The sequence below is a fragment of the Eschrichtius robustus genome, chromosome 5 (assembly GCF_028021215.1).
Source record: "Eschrichtius robustus isolate mEscRob2 chromosome 5, mEscRob2.pri, whole genome shotgun sequence".
In the NCBI taxonomy this organism is placed as follows: domain Eukaryota; kingdom Metazoa; phylum Chordata; class Mammalia; order Artiodactyla; family Eschrichtiidae; genus Eschrichtius; species Eschrichtius robustus.
The window spans coordinates 10,490,024-10,507,462 of NC_090828.1; the positions used below are offsets into that span (position 1 = coordinate 10,490,024).

Here is a 17,439-nt window from a genome sequence, read left to right on the forward strand (position 1 = left end):
GCAAATTACAGACTGTTATGGGTGAGTGATTTCACTAAGTTAAATGGAAAGTCTGAGTGCCGATGCCTGGTGAGAGCAACAAATTCTCTTGTTCCATTTTATGGAAATGCTTTGGTAAGCAAACATTTAAAATTATGCTTTTGTATATGCTAACTATGAATAGTCTATCTGTCACTCCAAAATGATTTGAAGTTTACAACATAGGAAATAACAGTAAAATGAATATAGTAGACACAGAATGTGAGAACCAAGGGAAAAAGGAAAACCCAAATGAGCCAACTTAAGGGTTAAGGGAGTTAGTGTGACCAGCTTTAAGTTGGGCATTGAGCTTTCTGGCACCTGGGTAGTGTTTATTCACTGTCTACTCTAGACCCAGCTCTGAACTGGCTTTGTGCTACTGGGGGAAATGCTAAAATGCTGTTAACAGCCATTTAGCTCAAGCCTTCTCTCTTTGTCTATGTGTAAACATTGGGCCATTTCACTCTTTATAAGCACTTTCACTACAAAGAGTGTGATTGCAATAAACCGTGCAGTGCACTAAACACTAAATATGTGTTATTTTAGAAAAATATTTAATTTTTTTCAATGGTTAATACATGACATGGCACGACTTTCAAAAACATAGAGCAGCATGCAGCAAAATGTCCCCCTTACTCCTGTGTACCCTTACCTACCCAGTTCTCTCTCCAAGTACCAGGTCTTTTTTTTTTTTTTTTTTTCAGTATACTTCCAGGAATAATTTATGCAGAAGTAAGTATATACATGTGTGTGTCTATAGTCCATTAATTATTTTACACTAATGGTGGAATCTATATACATATTCTGAACTTTGCTTTTTCCATTTAAATTTACATCCTGAGGAGTGTTCCAACTGCTAGCTGGGGAGCTGCCTCATTCTCATTATAAGACTAATTATTATATCATGGTGAGACAGCACAGTATGGTGGTCGAACTCTGAACTTGGAATACGATTCTCCTGGATTCAAGCACCAGTCCTGTCACTCAATATATGTGTCATCTTGGGCATGTTACTTAACTTCTTGTCTCATATGTAAAATGGGATAGTAGTAGTATTGTACAGTAGTAGTACTGTTGGGAAATCATGTGAGATAGTATATGTAATGTAGAGCACTTAGAATGGTATATGGTTCAACCAAAGACTATATATAATTATTTATTCACTTAGACAATTTGAAATTTTTGTATTGATTTGTATTAATGTTCTTTAAACGTTAAGGGCCATACCTTATTGCTTTAAAAAATTTTTTTTTATTGAGGTATAATTGACATATAACATTATATTCGTTTCAGGTGTACAACATGATGATTCAATATTTGTATATATTGTGAAATGTTCACAACAATAAGTCTGGTTAACATCCATCACCATATGTAGTTACAAAATTATTTTTTCTTGTGATGAGAAATTTAAAGATTTATTCTCTTAGCAAATTCCAAATATATAATACAGTATTATTAACTATAGTCACCAGGCTGTACATTACATCACATGACTTATTTTATAACTGCAAGTTTGTACCTTTTGACTCCCTTCACCCATTTTACCCACCCCTCTGGCAACTACCAACCACCAAGCTGTTCTCTGTATCTAGGAGGTAGGGGATTTTTGTTTGTTAGTGCTTTTTAGATTCCACATATAAGTGAAATCATATGGTATTTGTCTTTCTCTGTCTGACTTATTTCACTTAGCATAATGTGCTTTAAACATTAAAGACCATAGTTTATTACTTTTCTATATTTTATTTTTGTCTTTATCTTTATGATAATTTTTACCATGTAGACATTTTCGGGTTTATATATTTCAAATAGTCAGCTTTTCCAATTATTTTTCCTGGATTTTGTATCTGATTTAGAAATGCCATTTCTACTAGTACAAAAACTGTAATTTCATGGTTCTACTTTTCACACTTAAAATTTTGGTCCATCTGAATTTTATTGCAGAGTGATACAGTGATTCAGTGTTGGTTAGATGGCTAACCAATTCCCTCATCACCATTTACTAAATAATTTCTATTGTTTCTACCGATAGAAATACGCTAAAACAAAATCTTTCGTGTATTTGGTTCTATTCTTTATTTGATCTATCTATCCATTCACAATAAGACACTAGAGTAATCGATTAGGCTTTATAATACAATCATTAACCTCACTCAGATATTACGTGGATATTTTTCCTTGTTGATTTTTCTATATCAACTTCAGAATTCGCTTGTCTATTTTTTTTAAGGCCTAGTCATTTTCTTGGGAAAGTTATAAATTCACAGGTTAAATTAGAAACAGTTGGTAGCTTAATGACATTGAGTTTTCTTATCTAAGATTATGATATATATTTTCTTTAAGTCTTTGGGTACCTAAACAGTGTTTTAAAGTTTTCTTAATATGGGTTTTCATATTTCTTATAACATTTGGTCTTTGATAATTTACTTTCTTTTTTGTAACTGTTGCTTTCATTATACCGACTGGTTCTTGTTTTAATATATGATATAGATACAGCTACCGATACATAGTTTTACTGATTTGATTACTTCTAATGATTTTTTGAGTTTCTTGAGTTTTCTGAGTAAATGATCATATCATCTGCAACTAATGATACTTGTATCCATATCCTTTCCAATTTTTATACCTCAATTCTTTTTCCATTGATAGTGGTTGTCTCAGTTTTTAAGAGGAAATTTTCCACTGCTTCTCATTTTGTATAATTCAGGCCTTTAGTTTGATAAAGACATATTAAAGGCTTATCTTTCTCTTACCATGGTTTAAATTTTTTTCTCATAAATAATGGGTGTTGAAATTTTTACTTTTGAACAAATTATTATAGTGAATTATGTTAATATATTCTTATCAGTGAGCCATACTTATACTACTAGAATAAAGACCACTAGATTATTTTGTATTATTGTACTCTTAATGTGCTGCTGAATTTCCTTCACTAATAGTCTGTTGAGAATTATTTTGAATACACTTTTAGGTGGGTACTTTTTTGACCATTGCACGTATATGAATAAGTTAAATTCCTCCTAGACCTACCATTTTCAGGAGGCTCATGGAAATAAGGGCAATAGCCATGTTTTAGGCTAGCAGAAATTCTTTTATGACGTATAGTTTTATATGAGAGTGAGCTTAGTGCTATTCTTCCCAATCACTCAGATCGGAAGCAGCGGCATTGCTCATCATGCAGAGTATGTCTCCTCTCCTCCATTGGCAGACCGCTTCCTACAAATAGGGTGTATCTGCGTGACGTCTCTTACTGTCCACTTTTCGTTTTCTTTTTTTTTTCCCTTTGGGTTTATTTATTTATTTATTGCTGTGTTGGGTCTTCGTTTCTGTGCGAGGGCTTTCTCTAGTTGTGGCAAGCGGGGGCCACTCTTCACCGCGGTGCGCGGGCCTCTCACTATCGCGGCCTCTCCTGCTGCGGAGCACAGGCTCCAGACGCGCAGGCTCAGTAGTTGTGGCTCACGGGCCCAGTTGCTCCGCGGCATGTGGGATCCTCCCAGACCAGGGCTCGAACCTGTGTCCCCTGCATTGGCAGGCAGATGCTCTGCCACTGCGCCACCAGGGAAGCCCCTCCACTCTTCTTTTATCCTCTTTGTATCAGCATGGATTCAGGGCAGCTTCCACCTCCACCACAAGTCTGCTCTCCTCCTTCCATTCTTCAGTTGTTGGTCTTGCTTTGTGAGCTTTCTCAAGATCTGCATCTGGTCCTCTCTGCTTCTTCAGCAACCTTGTGTGACCTTCCCTTCCTTTGCCTGCCCTTTCCTCATAGTTTGTTCTCTGGTGTGAAAGACGTCTCTTGGTTTCTTTAGTTGTGAACGTATGCACTGCATTTGTTCTCCTGGATGTCTGGTTAACATCATCTTCACCACCATGGTCAAATCCCAAGAGCAATATTTTTGTTGTTATTAAATCCTAATTCTGACAACGAATTTTGGTGTGGGCACATGACCCTGTGAAAGCAATATTTCCTTTTCCCTGTCGCTATGAGAAGCCAAGGCTCATCATTTCCCCTTTTCTCAGTCATATAATATTGTACATTAAAGAAAAAGATTGCCACATTCATCATTAAACAGTCAGCTCTATCTCCATCTTCTGTTCCTTTCCTGCCCTGGGACCTCTGTCAGGGGAGAAATCACCTCCCCTTGTCCTTCTTCACCACTGATCTGGCTATTTCTAGCCTGCATGCAATATTTATAAGATAAAATGTCAGTGGAATTTGATCCAACTCACCCTGTAAAGAATGTCACCAGAAACTGGACAAATACCTTCTCAGGCCCTTTCATGCCTGGCAGCATCTACATTGTCTGAGATGCACGTCTACTCTCTTGCTTTTCCAGAGCTTCCTTATCTTTCAAAGCTCAGCAAACATCCTGTCTTTTTAAAAAAGACTTCTCTGGCTGCCAAGCACACAGAGAAGCCTCTCTTCTCTGAGTTCTTTAATTCCTTCTTTCCTTTCTTCTATGGTGGTATGCTGAGGGAGCTAAAGACATGCATCTAGAGACAGACTGCATGCATTGGAGTCTCAGTTCTGCAACTCACCAGCTGGAGAACCTTGAGGGCTAGGCTCTCAGTGTCCTAACCTAAAATAGAGGACAATTGTACAGTATTTTTAAAAATTGTTTTTAATAATAAAGATGGCTTTATAGACTTGTTATTAGCTTAATTAAATTAACAAATGTTACTGATAGATAGGAAGCATTATGTAAGTGCTAACAGTTATTTATAAATACCTATTTTTTGCATTTAGCATTTAGCACTACTATGTACCAAGCACTGCCTTGAGCATGACTATGTATTTAGCACCACTATGTACCAAACACTGCTAGGTGCTTGAGCCAGTGCTTTTTCTTGGAGGAAGATGTGGTTCCAAAATTCTTTTTTGATAAATTGTATGGTACGTTTATTTTTAAAAATAACTTTATTGAGGTATAACTTTTGTACAAGAAAAAGTACGTATTTAAAGAGCACAGTTTGATGAACATTGGTAGGTGTATACTCCCATAAAACAGCACCACAATGAAGATAACAAATACTTCCATCTCTCTTAAAAGGTTCCTTGAGCCCTTTTGCAGTCCTCACTTTCTTTCATCCATGTCTCTAGGCAATGATCTGCTTTCTGTTCCTATGGATTCATTTGCATTTTTTAGAATTTATATAAATGAAATTATACCATTCTCTTTGTATCTTTTTTTTCCATTTAGCATGACAATTTTGAGATCCACCTAAATTGTTGCATGCATCAATAGTTTGCCCTTTTTATTACTTATTATTATTCCATTGTGTGAATATACCACAGTTTGTTTACTCATTGAACTGTTGATGGACACTGGATTGTTTCCAGTGTTTGGATATTACTAATTTAGCTGTTCTGAACATCCATGTACAGGTCTTTCTGTGGTTGCTTTCATGTCTACTGGACTGAAATTCCTGGGTTATATGGTAAGTATATATTTAACTTTTCATGAAATAGGCAAACTGTCTTTCACTGCCCCTTGTGCCCTTATTCCTCTTCCTCATATAACTTACCAATATTTGGCAAATAGGTGTTGAAGGAATTCCAGGTATAAGGGGAAGCATGCTTCTGTGGCATACAAGAACAAAGAAAACTTTCCAGTTTTCCTTCATCTGTTAGGTCAAAGCCCAAGTAAATCATGATAAGCTCTGTAAGTGCAAGTTACTGGCCCTTCTCATGCACAATTAGAGCCTATGTCTTTCGGGCAGTGTCTGGTACATGAGAGGCTCACAGAATCTGCTTTTTGAATAACTGTTTGAATAAATTAAATTTGAATAAATATTTATTTTGTGGTCAACCTGTATGTTGATGTGTGAATTTGTTCCTGACAAATGAATAGAGTTGGAACTTGCTTTTAAAAAAATAGGTTTTAGAATGATGTATTTATTGATATATGTCCTGTCTCAAAAGATAGCAGTGATATAGAAGCAATTGTGATTCTTATTTTATGTGTTGTCCTTACACTGGGTTGTTTGTGTTATATACAGATGTGTCTAAGGCCCCAAAGTAGAATATAACTTCTTATAATTCTTTTGAAGGCAGTTATTCTATATATTTGTCCACCATAACACTGAATACACAACTAAGGAATGCTCTAGGTTGTCATTTTATGTTTGCCAACAGATTGACTGGTAATATCTATGATTTCAAGGCTATCTGAAATTCATTCATTCAACACTTATTTATTGAGTAAGTACTGTATTGCCAGGTACTATTTTCGGGGATAAGGATACATCAGTGAACAACAAAGGCAAAAGTTCCTGCCCTTACAGAGTTTAAATTTTTGTGTGTGGGGGGTGGCAGGCAATAAGTAAAATAAGTAAATGAAACATCTGATACATCACATGGCAACAAGTGTGTTGAAGAGAAATGAAGTAGGATGGTATGATGATGAGGAAGCAAGCCACATAGACATTGGCAGAGAAATGCTTCAGGCAGAGAAAGAAGCATGTACAAAAGACTCGAGGTGGGAGAGTCCCTGGCAAGGGGCATCTGTATAACATCAAGCAGGCCAGTGTGACTGAAGTCAGATGAAGGGCGAGAGGATATGAGCTCAGGTCAGCAAAATCCTAGTGGATGAGGTCAGGTCTTCTTGGTCAGTGTAAATATATCGGGGTTCTCTCTGAGTGAGCTGGAAAGATAGGAAGATATGAACTGATGAGTGACATAATTTATCGTATTTTTTATCATGATCACTTTGGCTCTAGTGTCGAGAATAGACTGCAGGGCAGAAATAGATCCTTAAGGAGACTGGTTGGGAGTCTATTGTAATTGTCCAAGGGAGAGATAGTCATAACTTGAACTTGGGTGGCATCAGCGGTGGAGGTGAGAAATGCGAGCAGTCAGGTGATGTTTAAAGCATGTTATTGCAAAGCCTGTAGACACTGGGGTGGCAGTGTGGAGTGGCCAATGGGATATACAAGTCTGGAGTTCAGGGGAGAAGTACAGGGTGAAGGTCTAAATTTTGGAGTCAGCATGTAAAGATGGGCCAGGGTGATAGTACCAAAGGAATGCAGTAGTTAGGGAAGATGTCCAAGGCCTGAATTCTGGAGGACTCTAATAATAAGAGGTCAGAGAGATGAAGACAAATCAGCAAAGGAGACTGAGAAGGAGCAGCCAGTCAAGTAGGAAGAACAGCAGAGTTTAGAGTCCTGGAAAGCAAAAAGTGTTTAAGGAGGACAGACAGGAGCTCAAAGCTGAGGTTTTAAGAGATATGGGGATATATGTATATGTATAGCTGATTCACTTTGTTATAAAGCAGAAACTAACACACCATTGTAAAGCAATTATACTCTAATAAAGATGTTAAAAAATCAAATCAAATCAAATCAAAAAAAAAAAAAAGCTGAGGTTTTTAAGGATGACCAAGGGATAATGGTATGGAAGGGCCCATGATGAGCAAAGAGAGTGTCCACCCCGCCTCTGTGGTTGCTAGCAGAACCAGACCTAAGATAAAAAGTCTGGTAGCTCTTGAGACAGTGAGGACTTTATTTTTAGTTGCAGATAACTACGACTGGAGTTGGCTTAATTAAGTCAGGGATGAGTCTTACCGACTCCTACCTGCTATAGCGCTAGAGGAGCAAGCAGTGTCTGCTGGAGCTGTACATACATTTTGATTTAAAAATATGCTATGCATAAAAACCAAGGTGGTGCTTCAACTTACGAATAACACACACAGGTTATGAGTTCCTGGACAACCTGTTGAAAGGGAGAAGTACTGCATTGCTCCCCAGGTTCAAGTCTTACCCTTGTGGTCATGGACTTCAGATGACCTCTTTTGTCTGGTCAGTTAATTTAAGTTACAGAACCTAAACCAGCAAGGAAAGAAGACACAAAATAAGTCTTCTGAGGATGTAAAAAAGATTTCCAAAATTTTAATTGAGTGTTCCTGGGATGTTTGGGAGTTTAAGGATCTCATGTCTGTTTTAAGAGATTATTTTTGGAATCATAATGAATTTAACTGTGGTCTTTAAAAAAAATATTTTTGTGCCCTAGAAGATGTATTCATCTGAAAAGTATAAGAAGGTGTTTATTTTTCGTTTTAATATTATTCATTTAAGAAAACAGCATTTGTGACAGAAATAAAAATATCGTCTAATTCTATGCATTTTAATGTATATATCTCAAATAACAAAGGATCTGGACTTCATTGTGTAAGATACTCCCTTGCTCTGATATGGCACCTTTGTTCCATTTAATTAAGTTTTAAAAAAGTTTACACACATCAAATGTGATATGCTACCTATAAGATACAGTTCCTGATTTTAATTCTCTCTTCAATTTTAAAATTTAATTGTGAAAACTCCAAATCTCCATCAACATTCACAGTAAACAGAAGTAATTCAAGTGTATCTTCCAAAATTTACTACTTAAAATGAAAAAAAGTATGGAAAGAATTTAAAGAATTCCCAGAAATTGCAACAGGGTTGCAATTCTATTCTATGCTAATGAATAGCTCCTTGAGGAAAATCAGCTGTCTTATTAATATAACATCTGGCTTGCATCTTGCGTAAATAAAAACACAAGAACAGGATAGTAGTAATGGAGAAGGGAAGAGGGAGGAAAGAATGGGGGTTTTCTAGCATAATAATCTCTAACAGTCAAGAAATCTAATTAGAAGAAATGTCATCTCAGGAGACTCTCCTCAAGAAAAATTCCACAGGAGAAGGCAAAGCCTCATGGGACCACAACAAAAACAGTGAATCAGGTAATTTAAAAAAAAAGAAGAAGAAAAGACAACAACTAAAACAGAATGCATTGACTGAAGGACTCCATTCAGTCAAAACGGCGATTATCAATGGCTTCTCTGGGGACCATTTATGACTTTAACCACAGAAATTCCATCTCTTGGTTAATATGTTTTAAAAAGCACTCTTCTGTTCTCATCTGCATGATCAGATTTCTGTTTTTTCCTTTGTGCATTGTCAGTCTGGGAGAAGAGAACATGCCTAATTAAAGACATAAACAGAAGCTAATTCTCATTCTATTACATGGATGAGTGGAATGGTTCCTCCTCTATTGGAAACGCCATTTCTGACAATTTTGTTAGCAGTCAGCTTGATATTAAAGTTGAATGTCAATGATTCTCCAGCTAAATCTCGTTTGAGTTTCCCAGATCTGGAAACTGAAGCAATGAATTGAAATTATGTAGTAACATTGACCAGTGTCAAGAAGTAAAAAAATCAAATGGCAAAATAGTAAAAAAAATAAATAAAAATAAAAATGAGACTGAGGGCTTTTGGTGGTATTTGTTCTTGTTGTTTAAGGAATCAGTTAGCTACCTTGAATTTGACAAGGTATACCTCGTGTTACCTTTTATGGTACTTTCTTCCCAGATACTATGGGAAAAAAGAGTGGCAAAGGGAAAGCCAGTTTCTTGTTTCTGTTCTGCTTAGTGAAATTTCCATAATTCTGGAGACATAAATCGGCCACTTAGTAGAGTCACACAAATAAGTCTATGTAACAAAATAGATATATAAAAGAAAATATTAGGAAAGTGGGAATCATTAAAAATGAAAAGTAGAATCAATGACACAAAATATTTATTTCTCTAGGTTTCCTAAAATCAGATACATCAGTGTTTGTGTTGATGAAATTTTTTCTCTGCCCTTCTCCTATTAATCAATTTTCTTTTATTTATGACTTGATAAGAACTTTCATAAAATATAAAGTCAATTAGCATTTTCAGTGATATTTTGGCAATAAGTATTTTTTTTCCAATTGTATGTACCAATTTAGCTAATAATATACCTTTGGAATCCATAAATTTCCACCCACTATTCTGTTTCTAAGAATTTTTCCTAATTGAATAGCTATGCAGAAACATATGTAAGAAAAGTGTTTAATTTACCATTTTTATAATACTGAAGATTGGAAATAAACCAAATATTTGTTTTGAATTTTAATATTTTAATTTTATTGGAGTATAATTAATTTACAATGTTGTGTCAGTTTCAGGTCTACAGCAAAGTGATTCAGTTATACACATACATATATTCATTCTTTTTAGGTTCTTTTCTCATATAGGTTATCACAGAATATTGGGTAGAGTTCTCTGTGCTATACATTAGGACCCCCGCCGGTCATCTATCTTTCATAAAGTAGTGTGCGTGTGTTCACCCCAAGCTCCTGATTATCCCTCCCCTCCATGTTGCCCCTTTGGTAACCATAAGTTTGTTTTTCATATCTATAAGTCTGCCTCTGTTTTGTAAATAAGTTCATTTGTATCTCTTTTTTAAAAATTAGATTCCACATATGAGTGATATCATATGATATTTGTCTTTCTCTGTCTGACTTACTTCACTCAGTATGATAATCTCTAGGTCCATCCATGTTGCTCCAAATGGCATTACTTTATTCTTTTTTATGGCTGAGTAATAGTCCATTGTACATATACTACATCTTCTTTGTCTATTACTCTGGACTCTGGACGTTTAGCTTGTTTCCATGTCTTGGCTATTGTAAATAGTGCTGCAATGAACATTGGGGTGCATGTATTCTTTCAAATTATGGTTTTCTCTGGATATATGCCCAGGAGTGGGATTGCTGGATCATATGATAGTTCTATTTTTAGTTTTTTAAAGAACCTCCATACTGTTTTCCATAGTGGTTCTACTAATTTACATTCCCACCAACAGTGTAGGAGGGTCCCCTTTTCTCCACACCCTCTCCAGCATTTATTGTTTGTAGACTTTTTGATGATGGCCATTCTGACTGGGGTGAGGTGATACTTCATTACAGTTTTGATTTGCATTTCTATAATAATTAGTGATGTTGAGCATCTTTTCATGTGCTCTTTGGCCATCTGTATGTCTGTTTTGGAAAACTGTCTATTTAGATCTTCCCCCCGTTTTTTGATTGGGTGGTTTGCTTTTTGACATAGAGCTGCATGTGCTACTTGTATATTTTGGACGTTAATCCCTTGTTGGTTGTATCATTTGCAAATATTTTCTTCCATTCTGTGGGTTGTCTTTTCATTTTGTTGATGGTTTCCTTTGCTGTGCAGAAGCTTTTAAGCTCAATAGGGTCCCATTTTTTTATTTTTGTTTTTATTAGAAACAAACCAAATATTCTCTTAAGAAGGAATGAGTTACATTTATGGTAGCATAGCCATACCATGGAGTATAATTTAGCCACTATGAAGAGATTGCAGGGTCCAGTCAGCTCCAATCTTTAATTGGCTGCTTGTTCATGTAAATCAGTCCCTCTACAAAGTGTATTGTACTATAGTGTACAACATAAGACATTCACTAGAAAGGAATCTTGAAAGGATATTGTCAGGTATAAGTAGAAATTCTAATACTTTATTCCTACATCTCAATTGAATCACTCCCTGAGTTGATCACACCCCAGCTTAAAGATATCAATACCTACATAGATGATCCACCCAAACCTGGATTCCCATTTCCTTGACTTCTTTAGCCCCAGTACCTTTCCAATCACCATCCCATGGCCCTGCACTAAAAGTGTTATATCCTAGATATTGTACCATCACCACTCAATCTCAATGTCAAATATTCCCTTTCTACTACTCTCTATTCAGCTAGCTCATCCTACTACACCTAATTCTGAAATTTTCAGACATCACTGAGAATGGTCCATACCCATCTCACTTGCCATCTTTCTCAAGACAGTTGAAAAAAATTTTACTCTGAATTTTCCTAACCTTGTTGTCCCTCTCACTTTAATCTGAAAAAAGATCACCAGTCCTGGTCATCCAGCTTGGGATCTGGACAGGCACATCTGTATTTTTTATCTAGTTTCAGACTTTTAATTTTTTTCATAGAAATGACAAAATTTCTATGCAATAACCTCTCTGTGAAATGCGGTTTCTGCTCCTTATCTGGAATCTCTGTAAAATTAGACTTCAGGAGGAATGTGTATATATATATATATATATATATATATATATATATATATACACACACACATATATACATATATATATACATACTCATATGTCTTGGAGTTAGCTGGTTTGTCATATATCATTAAATATATTTAAACATGTACATGTAAATGACTCTAAAATGACTCTAAACATGTAAATACAAATGACTCTAAAACATGTAAATATAAATGACTCTAAAAGAGAATCTGAAACACACACACACACACACACACGATATAGCAAATAAGTAATTACGTTAATGCTGTTAGGAACCAAGATTTTCAGTATAAGGGAAAAAGACATAAGATCAAAATGAAGTAAAAGCTAGTTAATCCTAAATCTGAATTGGAAATAATAGTATGAATTCAGGATACATTTTTATGATTTTTTTGCTTATCTTTGTCCACTAAAAAAGCATGGAAACAATGGTCAATCTGTAGCAAGGATCACCTGTTGAATCCAGATTGTGATTTTTAAATGTCATTTGTCTCCACAAGAAACAGAAACACCATGGAGAATGGCTGATTCCAGGTCTGGGACATAAAATGGACAAGATAAACTGGGAATAGCACGGCAAATGGCATTATTTTATTCTTTTTTATGGCTGAGTAGTATTCCATTGTGTGTGTGTGTGTGTGTGTGTGTGTGTGTGTGTCTGTGTGTACACACACCACATCTTCTTTATCCATTCATCTGTCGATGGACATTTAGGTTGCTTCCATGTCCTGGCTATTGTAAATAGTGCTGCTATGAATATTGGGGTGCATGTATCTTTTCAAATTAGAGTTTTCTCTGGATATATGTCCAGTAGTGGGATTGCTGGGCCATATGGTAACTCTATTTTTAGTTTTTTAAGGAACCCCCATACTGTTCTCCATAGTGGCTGTATCAATCTACATTCCCACCCACAGTGCAAGAGGGTTCCCTTTTCTCCACACCCTCTCCAGCATTCATTAGATGGAAACCTTTATAATGGATGAATCAAGCTGACAACACCCGAATGCACTGATTAATCTTAACCTTTAAAAAGTCTTAAAGTCTTGGAGGGGTGTGTGGGGGGAGAGAACATTTAAAAAAAAACACTACATTGGTTCAAAAAATAACATCCAGAGTACGGAAATTCTACAAGACAAAAAACTTGGTTTCTTCAAATAATAAATTGCAACCAGGAAAACGAAAGAGGGAGAAACTGATAGAATTGAAAGAGACTTATGAGATATACCAACCAAATGCTATGTGTGGAATTTTTTTTTATCCCAATTCAAAAGTATGAACTGTATAAACATTTATGTGACAATATTTATGAGATATTTGGGGGAAATATGAACACTGGGTATTTGAGGATATTACAAGTTTACTGGCGGTGATTTTGTGCAACAACGATATCGTGTTTATGCTTAAAAAAAAGAAGTGCTCTTATCTTTCTACAGGTGTTTTCTTAAATGCTTATAGATGAAATGATATGGTGTCTTGTGTTTGCTTCTAATTATTCTGGGGTATAGGGGAAGTGGGTGGGGGGAATAAATAAAACAGGATTGACAATGTGTTGAAGTTATTGAAACTGGATGATTGAAATTAATGTTTGGGATTTTCCCCTTAAAGTCTGTTTATGACATCCTGGCAGATTTAAAAATTGTGACTGTTTGACTCATGCGCCTCGATACTATGAAACCTTTTAGGGATTATTTGGATCATGATTATGTTGCTGGGTGGCTCTATTTTCCCTCTGTTATTTAAGAGAGGCTTTAATGTCAGTTAAAAAATATCGGGCCATTCTAATTACCTCCAGGAATCAGAATCTGTAATTAAAAGAAACCACTAACATTAGCCACAGAAGTAGATGGATTTTTAGAAACAAAGTGTGAATTAGAGATTAACCCAAATTGCCACATACCAGATACTTTTAAACTGTATCCATTTCTTTGTGCATCCAATGCTTGACATGTTAAATTAGGCTTTTAAAGTGTGTACTTTATTTTCATGGATCACTAATGAATAAATACTTGAAAGCTTATTTTAAGCAGTGATCCAAATTTTGTGGAATAACCATACTCATTTTTCTCTTCCCTTAATATCTGGACTTTGCAAAGCAGAGCAAGTGAAAGGGATTCAGTTTCAATTCTCCTACAGGTTAACCCCTTCCTGTTGCTGCTGACCAGACCCAGAGTCTAAAACAGTTGCCCTTTATGGACCAGGGAGGATTGTTATCGTTCCAGTTATTTTCTGCATCACTGGAAATTATTGGACCTTCTTCTTAAGATGACACCTCTTAAAACAATTACAATGCCCCCATCAGCCAGCATATGCATATGCTTTCCCACCTTGGTAAAAAACGTGTGATAAGCTTTTTAAAAATTAATTTGTATTTTATCAAAGTAGCATGCCTATATACTTTCACATGTCCAAAAGTACTAAAAGAATTTTAACAAAACCCAGTGTTTCCCTCGCCATACTTCCTATAAGTAAAGACCACCAGGAACACACCTGTGGTTGAAAGAGTTAGTTTATTATTCATTGTCATGAGGGAGACCCCACACCATCTGTGGGAAGTCCAAGTAAGAGGGTGTTAATTAAACTCACAGGATTTGAGCTTGTATTAGGTGATTTGAGGGAAGGTTTAAGGAAGTGGGTCTTTGCTCTGGATTGGATGCTATCTGCAAGCAGGGGCAATTCTATGGCTATCATCATAAATTGTATCTTGAAGAAGGGGAGACTAGAGTGAGGCTAGAGCTGAATGGTAAAGAGGCAGTGATCACTCGTATTAAGCAGGAAGGGGGAGTTTGGTCATCCTCTGGCTTGAACAATCCTCATGTTCTGTCTGTGTTCAGATGTGATTATGGAGTGGTCTTGTTTTTGTTTTGATCCATCACAGGCACAGAATGGCGTTGTCTGATGTTGATGCTCTGTGAAGTTTATGTTCGAGGGGAGGACATCATGCCCGCTAGCTCCCAGGTCTCCTCCTCTCTTTCTCTCTCCTCTCTTCCGCAAGTCCCTATCGGAACATACAGATATCCATCTAGATCATATGTGCATATAATCTCATATTGATTTCCTTTTATGTTAGCTCTTTTACACTGCCATCCCACCCCAACTTCTCTTTACCCCCTTCCTAATAGATTTATATTATAATTTTTAGTTAAATGAATATCCAGTGTTTCTTTGATGCCTTTGCAAATATTATTCACAGTCGAACATCCAGTGGATTATGATGTTTTCCTTCTTTACTTTCTGTCTTTCTTGAGATTGAAGTAGTTGCTTTGTTTTTGTCATTTATCAGGTTATCTTTGCACATCTTGCTAATTCTTCTGACCTCCTAATAGCTCCATAAGACAGTTCTCTGTAAGGTCAATGAGATCAGTTGATCTACCCAGACTTTTCTTCTCCTAGAGACTTCTTTGTTCTCTCTGGGCTGGTTTTGCTCCAGGTCTTCTGCACGCTATCATCAGGTTACATCTTATCTGAACTATTGTCCTTGGAATTTACTAATCTGGAGTTTGATGCTGTTTTCTGGATGTTATGCCTTGCTCTTTCTTGATTTACTATCTTGGTGTGGAGCACATCCTCCAGTAATTTGATCAGATTAAAGATGGCATCTCTACAGAGGGCATGGAGTAGACAGCCTTCCACATGTCTGTTCCCTGTGTCACACTGCTCCAGGAATGTCTATGTCTGGGGCACAGTTGTCTCCCTAAGATCTCCCTCCACCATTATCTTGAAGACTTTCATCACTTCCCTCCTGGGTTGTATCTTTTCTGTTATGAATCCCTCATCATCTTTTTTCTTGGTCTGCTCTTTTTTAAGGTGGAAATCATCTTCCAGTAGCCCCTTTAGCAAGAATGTAATGGAAGTAAATGTTTTGGGAACTTGCATTAAGAAAATATGATTTATGCTACCCTGGCAGATGATAGATAGTTGGAATATAGAATACACAGTTGGAATTAACTTTTCTTTGGCATTGTAGAGTCATGATTTCATTGTTTTGTTGTTCCTTTTGTTGCTATTGAGGAGTCTAAAGTCACTTGAGTTCCTGATTCTTTGTAGGAATTTTTTTAAATTTTTCTTTCTAGAAAATCATAGGATATAATAATAATGAAAAAAGGTTGAAATATGGCAAGAATTACCAAAATGTGACACAGAGATACAAAATGAGCAAATGCTATTGGATAAATGCCACTGATAGACTTTCTCCATGCAGTGTTGCCACAAATCTTCAATTTGTAAAAAACATGCAGTCTGTGAAGTGCAATTAAGCAAAGCCCAATAAAATGAGGTCTGCCTGTACTTTGAGGAGCAGCTCTAAGTTGGCAAGTGTGTGTTGACATAGTTTTCAAAGATCCACCAGAATTTTTTCAATCTAAGAAATTTAAGAATAATTCAGAATTGTGATGGCATCTTAAACCACCTAGATCACTGATACACCTATACCCTTCTGAGTGGTCCTAAACACGAACTTGACAAGGAACTTGAGCATCACTCATAGTGTTGCCCTTTACGTATCAGGACAGGACATCAGCCCAAAAGGGACTTCACCCGCTTTGTCAAATGGCCTGACCACATCTGGCTGCAGCGGCAAAGAACTATCCTCTATAAGTGGCTGAAAGTGCCTCTCTTGATTAACCAGTTCACCCAGGCCTTGGACCACCAAAGAGTTACTCAACTGCTTAAGCTGGCCCACAAGTGCAGACCAGATATGAAGCAAGAGAAGAAGCAGAGGTTGTTGGCTCAGGCTAAGGAGAAAACTGCCAGCAAAGGGGATGTCCCCACAAAGGGGCCACCTATCCTTCCAGCAGGGGTTAATACTGTCACTACATTGGTGGAGAAGAAGCTTTAGCTAGTGGTGATTGCCAATGATGTGGATCCCATCGAGCTGGTTGTCTTCCTGCCTGCCCTGTGGCATAAGATGGGGGTTCCCTACCACATTAGCAAAGGGAAGGCCAGGCTGGAGATCCATTCCACAGGAAGAATTGTACCACTGTCACCTTCACACGAGTTAACTCAGCAGACAAAGGACCTCAGGCTAAGCTGGTGGAAGCTATTAGGACCAATTACAATGACAGATATGATGAAATCTGCCATCACTGAGGAGGCAACATCCTGGGTCCAAAGTTGGTGGCTTGCATTGCCAAGCTGGAAAAGGCAAAGGTCAAAGAACTGGCCATCAAACTGAGCTAAGTGTACAGTATTGAGTTTTCTATACATAAAAGTAAAAAAAAAAAATTCCTTCAAAAAAAAAAAAAAAGAATAAATTAAGATCATTTGAAAAGGCTAAATAAACAGGTAATTGGCTGATCCCCAGGATGTGAGGAAATAGGAAGAAAATATATTTATTGAGCAAGAACTATGTGCTCACCACTATGTATAATGTCAAAATGACCTTGTAAATATTATTATCTCCATTTAAAAAGTGGAGAAACAGGCTCTGAGAAATTATATAACTTATTCAAGGTCTTTTAGCTGGTAAAATGAAAAGGGGTGATTTAAACACAGGCTTGTTGAGTTTCCAGTTCATTATTTCCACTAT

At 36.6% G+C, this 17,439-nt stretch overlaps 1 pseudogene; it reads left to right on the forward strand.

Moving 5' to 3' along the window:
• Positions 1-17,090, forward strand: part of LOC137764588 (large ribosomal subunit protein eL8 pseudogene) — a 64,493-nt pseudogene extending 47,403 nt beyond the window's left edge.
• Positions 17,091-17,439: the final 349 nt, after the last annotated feature.